General features: G+C 39.5%; 1 protein-coding gene across 2 annotated transcripts in view; it reads right to left on the bottom strand.

The window, feature by feature from the left end:
• Window positions 1–23287, bottom strand: part of sorcs3a (sortilin related VPS10 domain containing receptor 3a) — a 265119-nt gene that overhangs the window by 237584 nt on the left and 4248 nt on the right. The window contains exon 1 of one of the 2 annotated variants that reach the window (XM_058641384.1): window positions 7749–8243. The exons of the other annotated variant lie outside the window; for it this stretch is intronic. The gene's annotated coding sequence lies outside the window, so the exon portion shown is untranslated. Of the gene's footprint in view, window positions 1–7748; window positions 8244–23287 lie in introns of those variants that run through there. 2 annotated transcript variants of the gene reach the window in all.

Below are 23287 nucleotides of genomic sequence, written 5' to 3' on the forward strand. Positions count from 1 at the left end.
ATCTACCCCATATGTTACACACAACCAGGGTTTCATTGAAGGACCAGATTAGATTGATTTAAAAGGATAATTCAACAAATAGTTGAAGTCTGGTTGAACAAGTTAGTGACAATTGGTGTTGACTGTACTTTGCATGACCTCTGTGGTAGGAACCAACTTGAGATACGGAGGCTCGCATTCACCAAAAAAAAAAGTAAAAACTGATTTTACACACTTTAACAATAAAATAATAGGACAAATAAAATGTAATATCTGCTTTGTCGTGTTGTTTGACAGCCATGTCCACCTGGCAACTGAAATCTGAAATCTGCTCACTGTCCCACAACAAAGAAAATGTTCTCTTTTTACCGCTAAATCCGAATTGAACTTACTGAATTACTATAGCTGTGCATCAACAAATTCTTCGGGCAGTAATATAAAATCACTTGTTTTCTCTATCGACTTTTGTGTGGCAAACATTCTTATGATATCGTGGACTTAAGCATGCAGTTATTTTATTATGAGAGCCTTAAATGCTAAAAGGCTGATTCCACTCACTGTAACAGGTCTGAACTATCCCTTTAAGTGAGTCCCCTCCCACTCATTTTGTATGAGACGTGCAGTGTATTTACACACCAGATCCACACTACTGCGACTATCTGAGTTCAGTGGTGAACCCAGGTGTTTGCACAATGAAGATTATCTCACTAATGTTGGCATTTTGCAGCTTTTACCCTTTTTTTTGTTTTCTCTCTGACGAAAAGGTCAAGCTAACATTTATGCTCTCATGCTGTGACACCTCTGGGATAATGTGGGATAATGAAAAGGCCGTAGGCATATGGTTACTCCTGCTAACATGCTGCACTCGTCAACTTGTTTTTCCTTCCATGCGAGAAGATAAAACAAGGAAAATAGAAGCCATTGTGAATGGTAATGCAATCAGTGGGAAAACAAATGTATCATAAGAGTGTAGGGTTAGTTTATTTTAAATCAAAAATGAGCTTGTAAAATTGCATTCTGGAATGTTTTCAGGATGGAGCATAAAAGGTTTGGTAAAAAAATTTAAAAAAAATTGCGATTTCGATTAACAGCTACACTGTGATCTCATTTCTAAATGACAACGATTATTCTGCATTTTATTTCATGAGCTGCATCACAAATAAACAATCGTATTTTCTTCTCTGAGTTTCTCACTCTAAACGCAGCCTTGTCGCTGCCTTGTCTATCAACACATGAAGCCTTTGCATCACGTGGTTCAGTGGAGGTGAAGCCTGTCTGCAGTTGAGAGTTTACAAGCAGCCGGGCTGAGTGAGTGCGGCACAAAACATACGAGAAAGTGTGTGCTAAGGAGAAATAAATACAAATTGGATGCTGATGAAAACCCAGGTGGTAGTGGTGAGAATCACACAACCACCCGACCCGAGCTTGTGCCGAAAAAAGGTTTGCATTCGGCTTGCCGCTCGCGATCACAGGGTTTCAGCATTGCTGTCTCTAAATACACCAGACTCGTCCTTAATTATGAGATTTTAGACAGTTCCATTGCTAAATGTTGGGGATTAACCCACATTTTCAGGATTGTTAAGTCTTTTTAACTGATCTACAGTTCAGCATTGTTCGCTTTGATTCTTGTGCCTCTTCCTGTGGCGGCACTCTGACCACTCAGTGCACGACAGTCTCACGACAGGTACTAAAAAAAGTAGCAGGTACCAGGTACTACCACTAATGGAAAAGCAACTGGAAAAGTAACTGTGCCGCACCGTGTCCGATTTGTGAAAAAGTCAATTCAAAGCACAATTCACTTTTGTTTCCAGAATCGTGCAGCCCTAGTAGATAATATCATGCAACACTTGGTACCAAAACAACGGCATTTTGGCATGAAGCCGTGCTATCAGGCAGCTCCATAAAAAGTGAAGATGGTGGATTGCTGTTGTGATCTGTGATGCCAAAACAGTAAGGGACAAGAAAAAGAACATTTTACCAGATGATCAAAGAGGTCCAGAGTTGAATCTCTGCCATACAACAAGGGCAAAGGCTTGGTTTTATCATTTCAAAGTAGAATAGCTGCCATTAAAAAAAGAAGTCTGGCATCAAATAATCTTTTTAAACTATGCACTTTCTCGCACATGGTGAGAGGAAAGATTTCCAAATATTATTGTCCTGTTTAAGAATCAAGATTTTGTTATTGTCATTATGAGGACACAAGGAAATTTTGCACTGACTCCCGGCTTAAAACATGATTTATGAGCCTTTTCAACAACTGGTATGTTCTGTTTCAGAGTTACACCAACCTTAAATGACACATTAGCAGTGGATATCAAAAGGCAAACCCTCAAAGTCATCCAAATTAATCTTGTTTCCTAACATTTTGTGGGGAAAAAAAAATCTTATTGGGATTTCCTGACAAGTGTTATTGTAATTTCATTAGCCACATATTGTTTTTCAGTCAAGCTTCATCAGTTCAGTATGCACTGTATTTCCAGCATGATTATGGCAATACCACACGAGATACCTGTCAGGGTCAAGCTGTATAGTTTATTTGTGTTTTTTTGTGTGTCATTTCCTGTTTTATTTTGGTAGCCGGTTTTCATTCCCAACATCCTGCTTGTGTGATTGCTCTGCAGGCCCTAATTCCTTGCACTTGTGTCTCATTGTATCTTCCCCTCCCTGACTGTGTATATATTAGATGTTTTCCTTACCTTACCTTCACTGCCAGATTGTCTTGTCTTGTTTGAACTTTTCCCGCGTGTCTGTTTTAAAGTAATATTGTCTATTCGAATAACACCTTAAAAACATTACCCTTTATAATGTAATGAAAGGATGAGAATTTAAAGATGTAAAGTGTTTTCAACATAAATATGTTTTTGTAATGATATCAAATCTAAAACAATCAAAAAGCCGGTGTTGAATTGCGCCCATTTGCAATTTGCTAATTGCATTTAGGCAAACTGTGATTTTTATTTGCAGTCTTAATTCGGATGCATCACCAAATGTCCTCATAGTTTCAAGAATATGTTTAAGCGATGCTGGAGGGTCTGATGATGAAGTATATGGTCTGCAATAAACTGCTGTCTTGTTTTTTAACCATAACAGAAATAACAGATTTCATCAAGGATCTCAAACTTAAATGATCCGGGGGCTAGTGTCTAGTTTGGTCTGCAAATAAAGTGTTTAGGAAAAAAACTGTTCAATAAGGGTGGGAGATATAAGCTTAAAATGATATCACAATATTCCATCACGATACTGCCGTAATAATATTCATGACAATATCTCAGAAGATTGCAAAATTAGTGAGAAGGGGTTTGTTTTGATATGGAAGGATACATAGTTCACAATACAAAACATAATTATGATACAAATTTATTTTATTTTGTATCATATTGTATTAAAATCTTGTATCAAAACTGTAATAATTTGAAATAAAACAGACAAAAACAATTGAAAATGATTTGACATCAAGTGGTGGACCACAGGAAATTGACTGGTATGTGGGCACAGTTTGAAACCTCTGCGTTTTAAGTTCTCTGAAGTTTTTCTTCTTCAGTCTTCAGGTAAAGTCATTCATTCAACTATACATGGCCTCTCTTGGATCTAGCTAGCAGAGAATGAATCCCTGTGGCTGGCAGTGACATTGTACAATAATTAAGGTTGGGCTATATCCATGTTTTGATACAGTGAAACCCTCCACAGTTTCTCGGGGTATGACTCATTAAAATGACACCACAGGGTTAGAGGGTTAGAGTGCCAAAAATAAATGTAATTAAATTTGGAAAGTAACAATAAATGTCAAAGGCAGCAAAGACACAACAGTTACTACCCATGTGTTTACTTCAGGAGCTATTAACAAATACAGTACTGAGCAAACGGTTTTGGCAGGTGTTGGGGAAACAAAGTACAGAATGCTTTCACAAATAGAAATTCTAATGGTTTGTTTTTACCAATTCACAAAATACAGAGTGGGCTAATGAAAGGAAAATATAAATTGCATAAATTCTTCTCTCGGTGACTTGCACCCAGTTTTTTGCAGGAAGTCAGCAGTTGGGTTTCTCTAGACATCTTGGAGAACTAACCACAGATCTTCTGTGGATGTAAACTGTTTTAAATCATGTTGTCTTATCATGTAATGTGAATGGTGTTGAGATTAGAGGTCTTGTGCAGGTTTCACCATCACTTCCAGTACTCTTTGAGTTTTTGTTTTTCTTCCCAGTACTCCTTCTTTACTGAGAAGATGTTCTTAATGGCATTGGCTGTATGTTTAGGCTCAGTCAGAAGAAGCCTCCCTGATGGTGAATACATCTCTGCTTGTATTTTTCAGCATTAAGGACACCATTAATCCTGACCTAAACGACCACTGTGCTTCACTGTTGCCCATAGTCATTATTGTACTGCTCTCAGCTCTTCAAACTGCATTCTGCTACTGCTAAACATTTCAACAATTGCATGTTAGAGATCATCTAGTCCACATCTCTTCCATTAAGCCTACTTCAGTTCTCAGTTCCCTGGACATTAGATGGGTTTACCTGGGCCCCACAGGTTTCTGACAGTTCTGAGGTGATGGCACTGTTGCACATCTTCCCATTTTCAAGGTAAGCCAACCACTGCTTCTACAGCCCAAACATTTCCCATTTTTCCCATTCAACTTCAAAAGAGACTGAACAGCCTATCTTGAACCTTGCATATCTTGACCTTGCTTGTGAAGTGCAACTACCTTGTGTCTTGTTGCTGTACTCAGTCTTGCTGTGAAATGTTCTTCTGTGAGTTCACTTTTTGTAAAAAATAAAAATAAACAATTAGATTTTATGACCGGGAAAGCCTTCTTACTTTACAGCATTGTTGCAAATCTATCTAAAACATTGCACAGCACTGCATATAATTACCCTGAAAATGTTAACGTTTACATTTTTACATCCTACAAGCACTTCACCCTCTCTGTTGCAGCTCATAACTTTTACTATTTATTTGTTATTATATCCAAGATGCATGGCTCTCCGCTACTGTCTTAGACTTTTTTGCTCTGAAATTATTCATTTAATCCAACCCCGGTTTTGGGTTTCCAGTTTATGTCAAATGTTCACCCTTTTTAGCGTAAAATAATCAAGAGTTAAAAATGTATGGTTTAAATATTCATTACATATTCTGTGCTGGAAATCTAAACAGCCAAGTTTCAGAACAAGGTTAAGTTATAAATTATGGAACGGTATGTCACTTCCACTACCATTAAGCCAGAATTGATTGCCTATCCTTGGTATCCCAGATGCTTAATCTCATTTTTAAATTATGAATTGTGGAATCAATTTGAATTTGTGGAATCAAATTGTGTAACGTAATTCTGGTCTAATCAAATATGAGGATGCTCAATCAACTCATTAGAATATTTTTAAACCTTGAAATTTGAAACCACATTTGTTCAAAGAAAAACAAAAGTGTAGATGGGATGTTGAAAATTTGAAAGGGGAAAAATTCAAAGGTTCAAAGGCTTGAAACTACAGTGGCTGACAGGGGCAAACGCACTGCAACGACCCAAAACAAATGCAGAAGGAAAAATGAGCTGCATATTCACAAACGCTGCGATTAAACAAAACACGTGCATCAACAGAAACACACTGCAAGAACAAAAATGTATTTCCCGAAATACACGCAGGACAGAAAACACCTGCATATTCAATAACGGAATGGCTCCGGGTCTGTGGGAGCCCTCACTGTTGTGCAGCTCTACGGGCAGCCGTTACGATACTCTGGGACTACTTAATTCTTACTTTATTAAAAGACCTTTATTAAGAGGTTATCCTCCTGTAACCCCCGCTTTTTTTATGATCAGTGTTTTAACTCAGCAGTAGTTCGCTCTGGGCATAGAAAAGTATGCTTTTATTACGTCTCAAAGTTGATCATTTCGTATTAAAAGAGCAACTCTGTCTCTGAAACACAGCTGCGAGGAGATGTGCTTTCAAACGTGTACACAGATACGGTGATCTGAGTGTTTTAGTTGAAAAAAATATCATGCTCACCGGTGCAAACAGATGTGATGGACGAACCTTTTTTTTGCGGTTACAAAATTTGTGGTGCATAGTGTTTCAATATAGGACCCTGACCTTTACATTCAAACCATTGTCAAATGAGTTCACACAGTGCTGATTAAGTCAGCTCCACATAAATCTATCTGTGTTTCTCAGTATACAGTAGTAGTGTTTAGATCTCATGTCACCAGATGATAATCCATTATCATCTGGGAAATTATAATTTAATTATCATTATTGTTAAACACAGGAAATTATTATTTTTACATCACAACTCAAAGCATCTACAAAGCACTTCATTTGTAAACATATAAAGTTTGCATGCCAGCATATTCGCTAGAGCATAAAATGTACAACACTGACACTGAGCATCATCATCATCACCATCATCATCATCACATACAGTAGGTCATTCCTGATGATGTGACCCAAGTAGTTTACCTTTGTTACAACACTCAGCTCTTGCTCAGTTAAATAAAAAGAGGGAAATCTTAACTTCTGGACCTCCTTTGATCTGGCAATCATAACGACACGCTCTTTGGGATCAAATTTGACGTCATACTGCATTCCCTCATTTGAACAAACTCACAACAATTGCACTATATGGCAACATAACAATTAAATCCTTAGCATACATCAGATGATTAAAAAGCCTGCCCCCCATACATCCAGTCTTACACTCATGTAATTTCCGAGACAAAGTGTCCATGTATAAATTAAAAAGAACATTTTTGGTCAGGACCACATGTTCACTGCCAACTTCCCAATTGCATGGTAAACTCGACACAATTAAATATTTCTAAAATGTTTCCCCCATAACTCAGCAATATTTGCATCTTCAGAGATCTCATCAATATAGATGGCAAAGACGTCTTGCTATTATTAATAACGTGAACATCTTTCCAGAATTTATGAACATCATTCTGCTGACGTTTTCTGGCCATGGAATTTGCCCTCATCATCTTCTCATTCCTTTTAATAAAATGTAAAGCATATTTAAACCTGGTGTTTGCCTTTTTTTTCTTATGCTCAAATTCTGGGCCATATCTAACTTTCCCAACTAATACGCAGTTGTGAAAAGCTTATTCAGCCTCAGCATGAAGATCAGACGCATATGCATTCCATCCTGGCCTGATCTTTTGTTGCCTTTTTTCTTGGATAAAATCTTACTATGTTGCAAGTCAGACTTCAAAACTTGAGTGCCCTGATAAACTTATGTAGTAGTTTAACAAAGTAGTAGTTTAAAGTAGTAAACAATGTTTATTAACAACAGGTCTAGGGACCCCAAGGGTTCCAAGAGGTCCCTAAAAAAAAAAAATGAAATATAAATATAAATTTCATAAAAATGAAAAACAAGAAATGTAATACACAAATAATAATAACAAAATACATTTAAGTGGCTCTGTGTTGGTGTGGATGGTTCAGTCTGTTACTGAATGAGCTGAATGATGATAATGATGTGATCATCGTCATACCTCTGACCAATTATACTTAGGGCCCCCAAAAGCTTAGCAGCGGCCCTGCACATCAGGTTGGTTTGTTATACATATTAATAGCAGATGCTCACATATTCCAGCTTATTAGACGATCATCTGATCGAACACAAGTTTCGATGTGCGTAACATTTGCATTTGAAAACAACAATTCTGAGCTAAAGCTAATACCAATATAGCCACATAACGTTCTGAAATACAGTGTCCAGCATGAAAAAAACACTTACTAATGTAACTTAGATTAACGACGTTAACGAAAACTCACCCCATAAGAAGAAGTCAACGTGTCCAGTTATTCTCATGTCCTGCCACTCTCTTTCGGCCGCTTTATAATCCATCCGTTTGTGGAGAAAGTCCGCTAGCTCAAATGCTAACGTGTTAGCATAACGTCCGCTAGCATAGCAGAAGTGAGCTCGGTGTCCGCATGACCAGAAGCCTCTGTCTTCGTTAAGAAGTACTTCTGCACTAGTACTTTAGGTCTTCTGCCATGTGTTTTTCCTTGTCCATCTTCATTCAAAGGTGAAAACACACGCATCTTCTCAGTAACAGTAATAAGCAGCAGTCACAGTGAGCTGCATATTAAGTAGCCATGTGTTTCCTCTGTGAGGAGCAGCTGATTGGCCGAAAAAACAAACAATACAAAGTGTATAGTTTTAAGACCCATAATAATAAGTTATATGACACAACTTTCATGATTATATCACAGTCCAGTCTTAATTGCCCCAGCCTCAGAAACACTATCATTCCTTGTCACCATGAGACTTTTTAAATCAAAGCTTCTCTCTGGCTCATATCATCTGCCATGTTGCATTCCGCAGTAACTTTAAAAGAGTTATATCATTTCTGGGCACTGTCTATCTATTGGCAAGTCACAAGCTGCCTCGTCAGCACCCCGGTCACCAGACGCTTCTTCTGCTGTGTTGGTATTTAGGATAATAGTTCCAAGCACCTGCCTTGCATTAGCCAAACCCGGTCTCCTCTGTAACCTGGGGGACAGGCAAACCTCTCATGACAGTCTCACATTTCTCGATTATGTACAGGTGTTGATTTAAACTTGTAGTAATCATATGGAGAATGTTGCAAAGTCCTGTTTGTGCCTGTTGATATGTCCATGCTTAAGCTTTCATTTTTTTCCTTCTGACATCATTGGGTAGTCTATGAAAAAAAATCTATGGCAACATACGTGTGTGATAATCACAAAAAAATCTCCACTGATGTTGTTAAGGACAAACTAATGAAAACATGACCTTTTACATGAGGTAAACATAAATAAATAAATAACCTATATGCACACCAATTTTTAAATCATTTATTATTATTTTTTTTACATGTTTCATATTATTAATTTAATTATTTTGTAATTAACAAAAGCGTATTGAATGTACAAAAAGGCTAAAACAAAAGTCTCTACAGAGTTGAGAGACTTTTATTATTTAATTAATTTATTATTATTGTTTTTACATGTTTCATATTGTTAATTTAATTCTTTTGTAATTAACAAAAGCGTGTTGAATGAACTAAAAGGCTAAAACAAAAGTCTCTACAGAGTTGAGAGACTTTTATTATTTAATTAATTTATTATTATTGTTTTTACATGTTTCATATTGTTAATTTAATTCTTTTGTAATTAACAAAAGCGTGTTGAATGAACAAAAAGGCTAAAACAAAAGTCTCTACAGAGTTGGGTGTTAGTTCATTTACCTGCAGTGTCCCCTTTACATCCATTACATCTACTAACGGTTTCATTTGAGTTATATTAACAAATATGGGCCATGCTGGTGCGGCATGCTCGTGGACACAACAGCATCACTGCTCAAAACGTGTGTTGAAACACTGCACTTGATTTGAGCCCTTTAACTGACCCCTTTCAAAGTCAAGTCATCTGATACATCGTTCATGTCAAGCATATTGAGTTTTTACTGTCCCTAAACCACAAAAAATACAGCAGTCACAAAATCTGACTGTGGCTGAGCAGTTGTTTGCTTTTTTTTTTCCACTGCAGCCGCACTGATACTGAGCACCATTGATTATAAAGACCCACGATCAGTCTCTCTGTGACAGGACTGGGGCAACACTGCTACCTTCACACAGCATTGCTGGGATTTGGGAGGTTTAAGACTCGACTTTAGGGGAAAGAAAGGGTCGGCTAAACGCACTTCTTCATTAATCCATGGCTATGTATGATAAGCAATTGTTCAGGAGGACACCTCCATTAACAACGGCTACAAAACAAAAAGGTGATAAAGCTTGACATAAAAAAACAAACAACAAAACAACACACTGATGCTGACTTTTATGTGCTGCTCTCACTGCAGAAAATCACTGTGCTGTCGATGCAGGCAAAAACAGACCTGCAAGCTGGGCTGTGTAAAGAAAGTGTGACACTGCATGTGTTCAGTTCAAGCTCAGTGGCGTGAATAAAACACGCAAAGAAAGAGAAATAACCAGAGATGCAGGTCGCAGTGGGGGCACTTGAAGACGACTCTATTCCAGCAGCAAGAAAAGGGCTGGTTGCTTAGCTTTTGAGATTAAAGTAAAGCAGACACCAGTGCATTTTATATTTTGTTGTATATTCATTTATAGCATGGTTCTCTTCAGAAGTTGCAGTATTTCTACTTTTATTTCACCTGCTGGAAGCAAAGTGCCCACTGGGGAAATGAATAGAGTGAACTTCCTGAGCTCGAGCTCTGATGGTTTCTTTGTCTGTTAAATAAGCCAAACCTGAACCATTCTTAATTCCGCGTCTTTCATTTGGTTGTTGTGTTACTCGCAACTCACACATCCATTAGCAGCAGCACACATTAACACATGAAGCAGCACGTTCTGCACATGTTATGCGTAGATAAGCACACACACTCATACACCCCCCCCCCCCCCTTACAAGCACTAACTGTAGCACGTCTTGGCCATTTATCACCACTAATGTGACAGCGTGGGGAATCTGTAGTCCGCTGTCCTGAAATGACACAAACAGGAAGCAATACACACCGACGCAAACCCCGCTGCCTCTCATCGGAAGTCTGACACATGCCGACAAGCAAAATAGAGCAGCAGCCTTGCTCCTCTGTAAATAAACCTGATCACAGGTGGCAACAGCTAAATGCAGGTGCCTCCTCTCAAAGATCCTGGAAAGTAATTATCAGCTCAGTGTATTGTGTCAAATATTATTGGCTGATCCACTGGATTCTTCTAAAGAAAGCCCAGGCTGTAATGTGATGAAAGCTTGTAGAGTGATACAAATGATTCAAGCATGGACAATGGAAGGCAATGACATCCTTAAAATGCAGTGTTTGACCAGAGGAGCAGTAGAGTAGGCCGTTCGTTATCGCATGTATAAGTTCAATATACTTTACAGTAAAATGTGAAGATTGCAACTGAATCAACAAATAGCCCATACCCATTTGCACTGGTTTCGGGGTTTAGTTAAATTTTAAACCTGTTTTTAAACATACTTTCTATTTTTTTTTCTGTTGTTGTAGATCAATCTCATCTCAAATTTGAACATACCACACCATCAGCACAAGAATGAACCACTTTAAGGGAATCATCATTCTTAGTTCAACGATGGTTGAACCAACAAAGAGAATTTGTTTACATCCAACAGTTGATGCCATGTCTACATGAAACCATGACCACCAATCAAATTCCACAGGAAAATATGACAGTTTCCACATCAAAAAAGCGCAGCCCCAAGGGCAGAACTAAGTGGAAAGGGAAACATGACTTGTAACTAGAAGGTTGGAGGTTTGAATCCCCATCAGGTCAAAAAAGTGCCGGGGTACTCCTGAGCAAGGTACCCAGCTCCAATTTCTCCCCAGGCACTGCTCAGTGGTTGCCTACCGCTCCCAGTAGAGGATGCATTACATGCAGAGCGGGATTTCCTTACTGGGATTAATAAAGTACCAGAAACATAAAATGAAAAATAAGCTACAGTGGAGTATAAATCAGGTGTCTTATACCTGATTTATACTCCAGCAAAACCACCTGATGCATTTCCCTGAGCAACGACTGCACCTTGTATTCATTATCACAAAGTGCCCGCTCCCTTTATTCCCTCTTTCAAACGCGGCACAGTTGCACTTTAGAAGTCGAGCTTTTACAACTGAATCCCGAACCTTTGAAATAGCAGTTTCAAAGTCACTTAAAGGGACTTTGGCAATAAATGGCTTCCTTATATACTGTCAAATTTATGCCAAATAGGAGTGACAGCAGGCGGATTCAGTTTGACATTCAATGTGACATTTGCCTCCTTTCAGTGCAATGAGACTTGTGTTGATGGTTTTAACTCTGAAGCAGCCGTGTGTCTGAGCTGATTTATCTACATATGAATGCATTAAGCTGACTGGAGATATTTTTTTAATTACAGATGGTCTGTTTGGTGCTAAGCCAGGCAGAATTGGAGTAATTTGTTAAGTCTTGGACTCCCTGAAAATGGTGGGAGAAAAAGTTCTGGTAGAAATCTGGTGCACTGAGCCCACCATACTGTTTGGGCTTATAGGAGTGCAGATAATTGTGATTCTGAGTCCAGCAAAATATAATGACTGTTGGATTTAGGGATAAGAACCTGCCCAGCGGTGGATTAACAGGGATCATGACACATAGATTATTTATTTTGTCAGTGGAAATGAGACCAATTAAAGAGAGTAAGAGGTTTATTCCAACTTTTCTGGTCTTCTCTGGTGTTGTGTCTTTGTGAGGACAACGGGGGAGTTTGAAATAATAACGTGTGAGTGTGTTCAAACATTATTAAGCGAGTTCCCAACCTCAGAGACCATGTCAAAGACTTGGACCAGTTAATTGAATAGCTGGAAAACTTGCTTAAGCTGTTCAGATTGGGGACCATTGTGAGGTTGATACAACTACAAGTCATGGGCATACACACTGATTTTAAGGTGGTTTAAATGTCTAAAATGCTTTAATTGTGTCTTATGGCTGCGGTAAGCGGTTCTAAAGTAGAGTATAGTGATAAAGGTCATGCATGCTTTATACTTCGCCTTAGGCTGAATACAGTATATAAGTATTTGATGTGAGGAGAAAATGTCAACACTGTCTGACACTCTTACAGTATTTACGCTGAATTATTCCCAGCAACTTTCCCTTTTACTCGCATACATCTCCTAAATTAATGACATCATTTCCCTCTAATACGTGCATCTCTGTTTCGTCATTACTTCTCTTTTACTCCCTGAGGATGCCGGGTCAGTTTCTTATGCACAAAACCCACATGCGGTGCCTTTATAAAGGTACTACATTATTCATATAGACCTTGTAACTGCAGAGATACACTCCATTCATTTTGAATCATGTGAGAGACGATTTAGCATCGCATCACTCACCTTCAGTCGAAAGAAGAGCCAGACTCGAATTCTTGCCGTTTCGAGAACCAACCACATGTGCCAGTGAGCAGCAGTTTCAAGTCGTGAGCAATAGAAATAAATAAAGTCAATGAAAGGAGAAAAGTTCGGAGAGGTGGTTGGGAGGGAGGCGGGGAGGAGAGATGGGCAAAAAATATTTTGCTTTATTAAATCCTTAACACCATGGCCTCAGCGGATGCTTGTGCACGTCCATCGACATCCTCCACACGGGTTGTGTCATCATACTAAGAGTCGGAATGTTAATTTTACCGCAGTGTGGCAAATAGACTCATTTTCAGCTGTTTTATTACCAGATTCAACTTACTGTATGTATTTGAGTGTATTGCTGTGGAAAATAAACATATCATGTTTGCCTTTGAGCATTTGAAAGGCCAGAGGTCTGAATATTTAGTGAATGCCCTGCAGCATGAGGGTATGCCTTAATAATGGGGCCTTAGTAGGACCGGTCTTGAGGTGTTGGCATCACCACCATTCAATGTTACTAAAATCTTAACCTTGGCCTCTTTTACACGGTGTACTTTATTTGCTGTTTCTCTGGATCTTCCACACTCACATTGAACATTAGGATCAGTAATTACTTGTTGTCCATGACTACACACGCTCTCCATTATAAAGCAGGCTTGTATTTGTAATGAGGCTGACAGGCGGTTCAAACGACTCCTACAGCATCATTAAAACTTTAGAGGTTGCTCAGCATGGAAGCTGAATGAGAGAATGAAAGAAATGTTTCCGTTCAGAGGAAGCTCCAAACTTGGTGTCGGACAATGACGAATGTAATACAAAAAAAGAAAATAAAGCAAAACCTGCAAGATTAATTATATTTAAAGAGATTTAATGAACAGATAATTACCTTGAGACATGGAGGCTGATTCTCAGTGAAAACATGACGTTGCCAGCGTGAACACAAGGACAACATTTTAATTTTAGTCATTTAATGAAATAAAACACATTTGACACAGTCACTGGACTGAAATGCATCGCGATTGCGAGCTTTCAGCAGTGCTGTCACTAAATACACCTCCTTTGTTAAATGATGATGTTTTAGATATTTCCTTGCTTATAGTTGGAGATTAACTCATGTTTTCAGGATTTTCAAGTCTTTATAACTGATCTACAGTTTGCTCATGCTTCTTCCTGTGACGGCACTCTGTCAATTCGCCAGAGCAGGTATACTAATAAAAGAAGTACCGGGTACTATCACTAATGGAAACGCAAAATGATGTCAGCTCTTACGATGTGTCAGTACCTCATACAACTTCAAAAACCCTGCGCGACAGCGGATATTGTGGACAGCCGGAAGTTCATTCACAAAGCAGCTGCTTATATACAGAAGAAAAAAAACCTTTATGACGAGCATCTATCTCCCACTGGCATCAATGAAAGTTGCTGGCACAATCTGTTTGCTACTGGGGGGATGTTTAAGCCAGTTATTACCATTAAAATACAAATGGAAATTAAGAAGCAGACCTGATTGTAAAGTTAATGCAGCGTGGACCCCATTTTACAGCCACTTTCAATCTCTCATAGATAAACCAGTAGATCACTTTAATTAGACAATGTGTTAATTGACTGCAGGTCCTGGGGTGTGATGTGTCAACATTAGTCTCCATCAATGACATCCTCCTCCAGGCACGACACCATTCACTCTGACTGAGAGTGAGATGAGATACTGAGAATCACAGGGAGGGAGTGTGTGTGTGTGTGTGTGTGTGTGTGTGTGTGGTGTCTTTCTTTTTTTTAACATAAGAGCATCAGTACAAGTCTGTCAGTAGATTTCCATGCACAGTGGTGCGGATGTAGCTCGACCACACTATTTAATTGGACTGCTTGTCTTGTCCCAGTATACAAACACTAGCAGGGAATCTATACATCATTTGAAGAGTGTCGGACTCCACTATACTAAGTGGCGATATGCACCCTTTGTTTTCTGGTTTCATCTCAGACCAAAATGACATTAACTGGTACCACTATGGCTTTCTACCATTCCTACCACACTAACTTATTAACTTACAATATTTACATTTTAAGTTGACAGAGCATTCATTTTGTTTCCTCGTCATTTAAAAAAAAAAAAAAAAAAATGGACCGGTTGGTATTTCACCCTGTATTCTCCTTGGCCTAGTAGGAGAACACTAGGTGGCAATAAGCCCACTTCCAGCTTGTTACTATTAGGCAGTTTCCAGTTTAACTAGTCAATCAAGCACACATCCACCAACTTTAAATTGATCAAATCTTTAAGCATTCTGTGAGCGTTTGTGTCACTTATTCTGTCACGTACCTGCTTCTGGAATCATGGCATGGCCTCTTACACTGGTGTGATCTTTGCATGCAGTAATAATTTGACTCCAAATTGCATTATCTGGGTGTGTTAATCTGACTTTAAGGAATCAGATTTAGTGCCATTTCAGTCAGACTATTTTAAAATCTGGTTTTAGTCGACTTGTGGGTTTCTAATATCCTGCAGTCTGCGTGTGTGTGTGAATCAACAAGTCTCCAAATGCCTGTTATTTCATGTATCTGTGGCCTGCTGGATATATATGAACGTGTGGGAGGGAGGGACAGACAGTCAGTGCATGCTGAAGGAACACAGTCAGGGAGAGGAAGAGCAAATAGAGGCCAAGGTAGAGAAAGAGAGAGAGAGAGAGAGAGGTAGAGAGAGAAACATGCAGTGTGTGACCGCTTCACTGTGGTCTGACATTATTATGTGCTCATCTCCTGGCTGCTCTCTCTTGTCCATGTTTCTGGAAATGGCAAGGGACATCAATGAGGTATCGCACTTGGTTCAGAAAGAAAAAATGCATATGCACAGTGCATCTTTACCTCAAACCTCAAAGCTGGATATTCCTGAGGTCACTGCATAATATATGTTCCAACTGTGCACAGTGAAAGGACAACAGTGGCAAGAGAACCCACCGCCACTGACAGTGGGTTGCCCCAATGTAATTGATGCAAATTCACTTAAACCTCGACGTCTCTCCTCGCACGGACGATGTCGACACCCATGACGTGCCAAAACAGGAACATTGGCCAAGCTTGTGATTCCGCTAAATTCTGTCAAGTCAAAGTGCGGCGACTTCCATCAGTGGCTCAGCAATGGCTGCAATCACACAGGAATCATAATGAGGCCATTAGGTTTGGCAAACGCAGCCTTAAAGGCTTGGTTTCTGCTCCGCTCACGCTCATAACTTCAAAGCTTTTAACAGCTTGATGTGTTCCAAGATCTGCAGCTTGCTGCAGCAGCAGGTGCTGTGCACCCTGATTGGATGGCTCTCCTGAATGGCTTCGTTGATGCCTTGGCGTTTCTGTGCCGAGTACTCGTGAGAGAGTTTTAACGGTATGTGACACTTAAAGTGCATCCACTGACCTTTATCTGAAGTAATAAAATGCAACCTAAAAAGTGCTGACCTAGTTAACTCGGGGTAACGGGAAAGAGCTGGATTTTTTGTATGCACTCATGAGGGATATAGATTATTCTGACAGCAGTGGGTGTTACTCTGCTATTTTATGCTTAACTGTATCTTTCTAGCTAGATTTCAAAGAAAGTGGCTGTACTTCCCTGTCCATACAAAGCCTATGAAGAGGCTGCTTTTTGTTCCGCAGGACTAAAATCTAGCAGGAAATGGTAATGGATGACCCTTAATCAGTCAATTGATGTAAAGAATAAAATAATTAAACATTTATTGGAAAAAAAACAAACAGTAATGTCTGTTTTAGGGCTGTAACGGTATGAGAATTTCATACTGCAGTAATAGTGACCAAAATGATCATTGCTATTGTTAAAATATGTAAAAAAAAAAAGAAATAATTTCACCCAGATTTATATTTGAATAAATGTATTATAAATGAAAGTAGAATCCAAAACATAAATCAAAACACTTCAAAATAAACTAAATTAAATACAGTAAAAAAAAGAAAGAACAATTATTCAATGTTAATAATGATCACAGTACAAATATTACATCAATAACATTACAAATATATAGAAACAAATCCAAATGTTCAAATAAGCTTTAAATAATAACATAACACAAAATACTGTGTTTATCAACAAATCAAAAGAACAGTGCAGTGTGTTTATGTTCTCTGTTCACTTCAGATTAAAGTCACCTTTAACTTTTTATTTTATCTTAACTTTTGCGTGTTTGATTTATCGTCGTAATATGTAAAGCGGCCCTGAGTGAAGAATTGAGAGAGAATTGTTATTATTAATAAGGTGTTAAAATGTCAGCATATTCACTTTGTCTGGTTTGGAATATGTTAGTGGAGACAATGTGTCCGCTGGCGTCTCAGAGGTTGAACGTGATGGACCAGGAAAAAAAGAAAAAAGAATACAAAATGTCATTATCAATTATTACTGTCATTGTCGCATTGGTGCAGCCAACAGATCGCACAACTCAAAATTGAGATCATATCACTTTTAAAAAAAAAAACAGGTTGGACACATTTTTGGATCCAAACATATACATTACTTTGGCTCATTTTCTACCACATTCAATTCAATTCATTATTTGTATAGTGCCAAATCACAACATACATTATCTCGAGGCTCTGTACATAGACAACATCATCGAGAGCAGAGAAACCCAACAATTCACACAATTGGATTTTGTCTTCTTAGAAGAAAACAATGTCCCATGGGCAACTGCTCCCATGTCCTCCATCCACCATGTCTTCTTCACTACACAACAAACGTGCAGCACGATACTGCAGACGCAGCGAGCGACGCATATCCCCCGCATTTGATGAAGCCTAATCTTTTACCTATAACATTTACAAACAATACTTAAAAAGCACCCGTAAATGGTCTGTATTTACATAGCACTTTTCTAGTCTTGACGACCACTCAAAAACTGCTGTACACTGCAGTTTTGCCATTCACCCATTCACACCTATTCACTCACACTTTCACGTGCAGCGCTTTTTCATCATCTTTCAAACCCATTTACACGCATGTCAAACTCAGCGCGGTATGTAATTATATAAACATACGACCTGCAACATAATTTAATGTCGATAATTATTGGCCAGTAAATAAGTAAATAGCCCTCCACCACTCGTACTACGCATCCCACAATGCACTACAACAGCTGGAGTGCCAACAAAGACCTGCGCCCCACTCCCTCCTCCCTCTCCTCCGCTGCTTTAATTACCCATTGATCAGTGAGCAGGGACTGTGTGATTACGGACATGTATGACGCAGCGAAAGCTTTTCAGGTCAAGCTGCACCTGTGGGCGATGCAGAAAGTGAACTTAAGTCACTTTGCCTGTTGCCAACAAATCACAAAGCAGCGCTCCACAGCTGTGTTTTCAGCTGCACTTTTCACTGCTAAATTGAGCACACGTGGCCCTTTGTTGACTTTGAAGCACAGAAATTGAATTTTTAACTGCTCACAAATCCGTTTTTTAGTTGACGTGGATAAAGTACCTGCAAATATTGAAATGGAGCTGATAGAGCTGCAGTGTAACCGCACACTCAGGGCAAAGTAAATGTCTAAAATACTATCCTGGATAGTTCCCCACTTCATCCCTGAAACGATGCCCCAACTCCATGTTTGGGAGTACTTACCTGTGTAAGCAGATTTTCTCTGTGATGAAGATGAACAAAATCACCCAGAAAGGTCACTGATGCACACTTCCACTGGGCCCTAGGAATTTTCACAGCTCAGAGCCTAAGTCCAAACTTTAATTAACTTTTAGCCATGAAAAGTTTTGATGTGGCCCTAAAAAAATGTCATAAGAGTGAAAACGCAATGGCAGAGCCTCTAAAATTGAAAAGTCACCTTTCGCACGCATCACTATTGTTCATTTAAACATTTTGTTTAATTGTTTCACTCATTTAATTGAGGGAAAGGTTATTGCAATTTTATGAAATTCATATTTCTGGTTAAAACGTTGTCACATTTGTTGTTGTTTAATTAAATTTTAATCCTGTGTGGCCCATAACTTCAACTGTGTTTTAAATGTTTGCCCCATGTGATTGAGTTTGACATCCCTGGTCTTAGACTATTAATAGCTACCCAAGTTCATTTCCCCCCAAAATATCAATTTTTGGTAGTTTGAACATAAACTTGTAATTTTATAAACATTACAAAACTTTGCCCAAAATTCAGAAACCCCCCCCGAATGTGTTCAATACATTTAACTTTTTCTGCTATTTATACAAATGTAAAAAAATGATTTGACAATAAATGGAATCAGACATCATTTGTCATATGGCTTGTACAGATCAAAAGCAAATGAGATTCTCTACCACAGTAGCCACGGCAACCCAGATCAAAGACAGACAAGGAGGAAATTACATCTTCCTCGTCCCTCCAGTTTTCTGAGTTAGTGGCAGTGCACAACTGTGACGACCACTATCTACAGTGTCAACACACTCCTGGTCAATGCTGCTTGCACCTTCAATTATTGTTTGCGGTTCACTGCCACTAAAGTATGTTTAAAATATAAACTGAGAACAAGACTTCTATTCCAATGTGACTATGCGACACGGTTTAGGTTGCGTTTCCACTACAAAATAGTATCTACTCAAACGTGGGCGGAGTCATCACTGCGCAGCTTCATGAAACTGTGGTGACTTTGTTTTACACGCGACACACACAAACTAGTGACTTGTAAAGCAGTTGTTTTCAGTATAACGGAATCATTAGAATCAGTTAATAAAGTAATCAGTAAATAAAATATTTGTTCAGTACTTCCTCCATGACCGGAGCACAGACTCCGTCTGACACAGTCACTGGACTGAAATACAGCGGCAGGGTTTGTGATGCCGCTGGCAATCAGCAGTGCTGTCACTAAATACACCAGACTCCTCTGTTAAATATTGAGATTTCAGACATGTCCCTGGTAATTGTTGGACATTAACCCACGTTAAGTCTTTTTAACTGATCTACAGTCCGGCATTGTTCGACGTCTCTTCCTGTGACAGCACTCTGACCAATCAGTGGCCGGCAGTCTGATGACGTCAGCGCGCTTGGAACCTCGCCAGAGCAGGTACTAAAAAAAGAAATGCAACTTAACCGTGCCGAGGCGAGGCGAGTCAAGCCGGTGGAAACACGCCATAAGACCTCGAGACCTGTGGTTGGGTCCCCAATGGAGCAAGACCCCCGACTGGACTCACAGAAGATATCACAGAACTGATCGGTCTGCAGTGGGCAGACAGACACACAGAGGAGCACACGCTTGTCTGAGAGTTCTAGTTGGGCTGTGTAGTGTTTGAGCTAAATGCGTGTAAAAAGCACTTAATAATCAAACCCTATTCAACCTTAAGGAGCTAGTTGAATCCCAACGTATAATTTTACTTCCAAATTGCAGGCCTATTTGTGGTTCCCAGAGTCTGAAGTAGAGTAAAATGAGAGGTAGAACCTGTTACCAGGCTCCTATTATGTGGAACCACCAAATACAGAGGTGGACACCTTCTCTGTATTTGAATTTAGATTTAAAACTTTCATTTTTTTTATGAAGCTTATAGTTATAGATGGTACAGGGAAACCAAAGCTATCTCTTAGTTATGCTGCTGTAGGCCTAGACTGCTGAGGGACCTCCTGTGGTGCACTCACACTCACTCCCCAACACTCAGTGTATGAATATCACATTATTTCTTAAAACTAACCCAGTTTTATTTTCATCAAAATTAAAATTCCTGCTTGTATAAATGACATTGTATAGGATATCACGACCGATTCAGAACTTAAGCTGCTCACAGCACAACCTGATAAAGACCCCACACTCCCATTGTCCAATCTCACTCATAAACGCAGATCTCAAAATCAAATGCAAAGACCTAGTGAGGAGATTGGAAACAATTCCCCCCTTCATAATTCACCCAGACCAGAGAGGATTCATTGAGGACAGACATTCATCGTTAAACCTTCAACGTTAAACCTCAGAAAAGCACTTGGAACCAATGATCCAAGATAAATTCATTCCATTTCAGAACCTGATGGAACAATATGGCATCAAAAGTAATACGTTTTTTTGAATACCTACAAATTAAATCTGTAAACCAGGTGAGGTTTAGATCTTGCAAATTGGACCTTGAACTACTTCCAATGATCCAAAAACACATACAGAAAACGATAGTACAATTTCTTTGCCAAACACAAAATGGGACACAGACCTATCTATCAGCCCGGATGAAAATTTATGGTTACAAATATCATCTAATACATATTCAATATGATCAGAAATCCAGATCTAGTACAACTAATACAATATAAAATCTTACACAGAATACACTACACAGGACAAAGGATGTTCAGAATGGGCCTGTCTGGTGGCCTCGAGTGTGTGCTGTCCCTCGGAGTCTGTGGGTCTGCCCTGTGGGGATCAGGGTGGGTCTGTGGGGTGATTGCTGCCTTAGTGTGGGGGGCCCTTGGGGGCTGGGGTGGTGGACCGTGGGCTTGAGCTGGGTTGCCTTAGTGCTGAGGGTGGGTGTGGGGTTCTGGGTCTCTGTGGTACCTCTGCTGTGCCCTTGGGTGGGCTTGTGAGTGCCACTATGTGACTGTTAAATTCAAAGTAAATCCTGAGATGCTTGACTTTTCCATGAAACTGGTATGAGAATCATGGATGAGTTGGTTGCAAAGCCCAACACCATGTGTCCAATAACCTGGATGAGGCACTTTGAACAAAAAGGCCAAAAACCCAAGATAAAACCACAGATTTATCATCTACCCATGCCTCATAAGACACCTGACCAAGTCCACCCCAGCAGATTATTAAGACTTTTTTTGTTCTACCCTTTTCTACTGTTATATATTATTATTAATTCTAATCACATTTAATTTCAAGCTAAATTCCATGATTGCAAGAGCTTTAACTACACTTTGAGGTATAGAGAAATTAAAACGTACCTAAATGTATGTGACTGATCCTATACGTGGACACATTGCAAGCATTAGCCACATACAGCCCAATTCCAAAAGTATTCAGGAAGTGCAGCCAAGAGTTTAGCTGTGGATGCCATTTAATTCCCCATTCATGTCATGTGGCACGTTGGCTCCTCGCCATGGCAAAATAGACTGGGAAACAATTTTGTGGACACTAATTAGAGAAGTAGGGAGGAGAGATTGAGGGATAGGGGAGATAAGGCCCACTGTAAGGCTTTAGACATTATTTATGATATTCTACTTTTTTTTTTCTTCCTCCAGAGCAGAGGGCCACCAGGATAACGAGAAAGAGAACGAGAGAGAGAGAGAATTAAAGAAACACGGTTATAATGTATTACCATTAGTAATTAAGGGGTTGAGGGGTGAGATGGGTTGATGGAAAATATGCAGGAATGAGACTACATAGTAAATCACATCCCCTCACTGCAGAGACCGTGGTTGGCAATGATGCATGCACCTCTGTCCTTGTTGTTGGGACCCTGGAATCTTTCTACACTATAGATGGTGCATATAATGACCATCACATACAGCCAGCCTGCTCTGTGAAATATTTAACGCCGGAGTTTTTGTAGCATGTCAGATTCTTTCCAACATTCTTGTCGACATTTTTGCCGCATGGCATTCATCTTCAAATGCGGCTCGTCAGAGTCTGCCAGTTCTTCCGGTTCACAAAAGGGATTTGGCAATTTCAAATATGTCCAGCGAGCTTCACTGATGACTTGCCAGATATGGCCGACTCGCCTCCGCATGAGTTCCCGAGACTTTAAAGGCCACTCTCTTATGCTAATTTTCTCCGCGCACCCAACGGGTGGAGAACAACAAAGACAGCGCCATGTGCCACGTAACCTGAAGAAAACATCAAGAGGGTGAGAGGATGTGGCGTTCCTAAGCTGGAAAGCTGACACCCTCTCTCCTGTGCTATCGGCTAAACATGCTGACATTCATGGTCACAGTCTTCTTAAAAGGATTATTACAATTTCAAGGTTCCCTCTGAACAGAGTAACGATTCAAACATCACAAAAAATAAAAGCACAGCTAAAGCTGTCCATTTTCACAATGTCATTATGTTCATGATTAGGGATGGGTATCAAGAACCAGTAGTATTTTGGCACTGTAAAAAAAAAATGTACCACTGTGGATATTTATGTTACACTGACACTAGCTGTGCTTTAGAACATTTTGGAATTGTAAATGTCGGAATGCTAGCAAGCTATTGTCTTCTGATTACCAATCATCCCCCAATGATGAGGGAGTCACCATGGCAGACAAGTGCTCAAACGTTTGGGCTCACTTTAAGCAAAAATTTTCCTATTAGACTCCTATTATATGAAAAAAAATGTCAGTTATAACATAAGCAGCCCCACAAAACTTACATATTCAAGGTTTCTGCAGATGCTGCCGACTGGACACTGGTGCTGTGCTGTCCTGGCATTGATGCCCATAGATATTTGTCAGAAGGCTTGATCCTCTACATGAGAGTCGCTGGGGGCACTGGTGCCAATCCCAGGTGACACAGGAACAAAGGTGGCGTACACGATCCA

Source organism: Solea solea, chromosome 10 (genome assembly GCF_958295425.1).
Source record: "Solea solea chromosome 10, fSolSol10.1, whole genome shotgun sequence".
Classification (NCBI taxonomy): Eukaryota; Metazoa; Chordata; class Actinopteri; order Pleuronectiformes; family Soleidae; genus Solea; species Solea solea.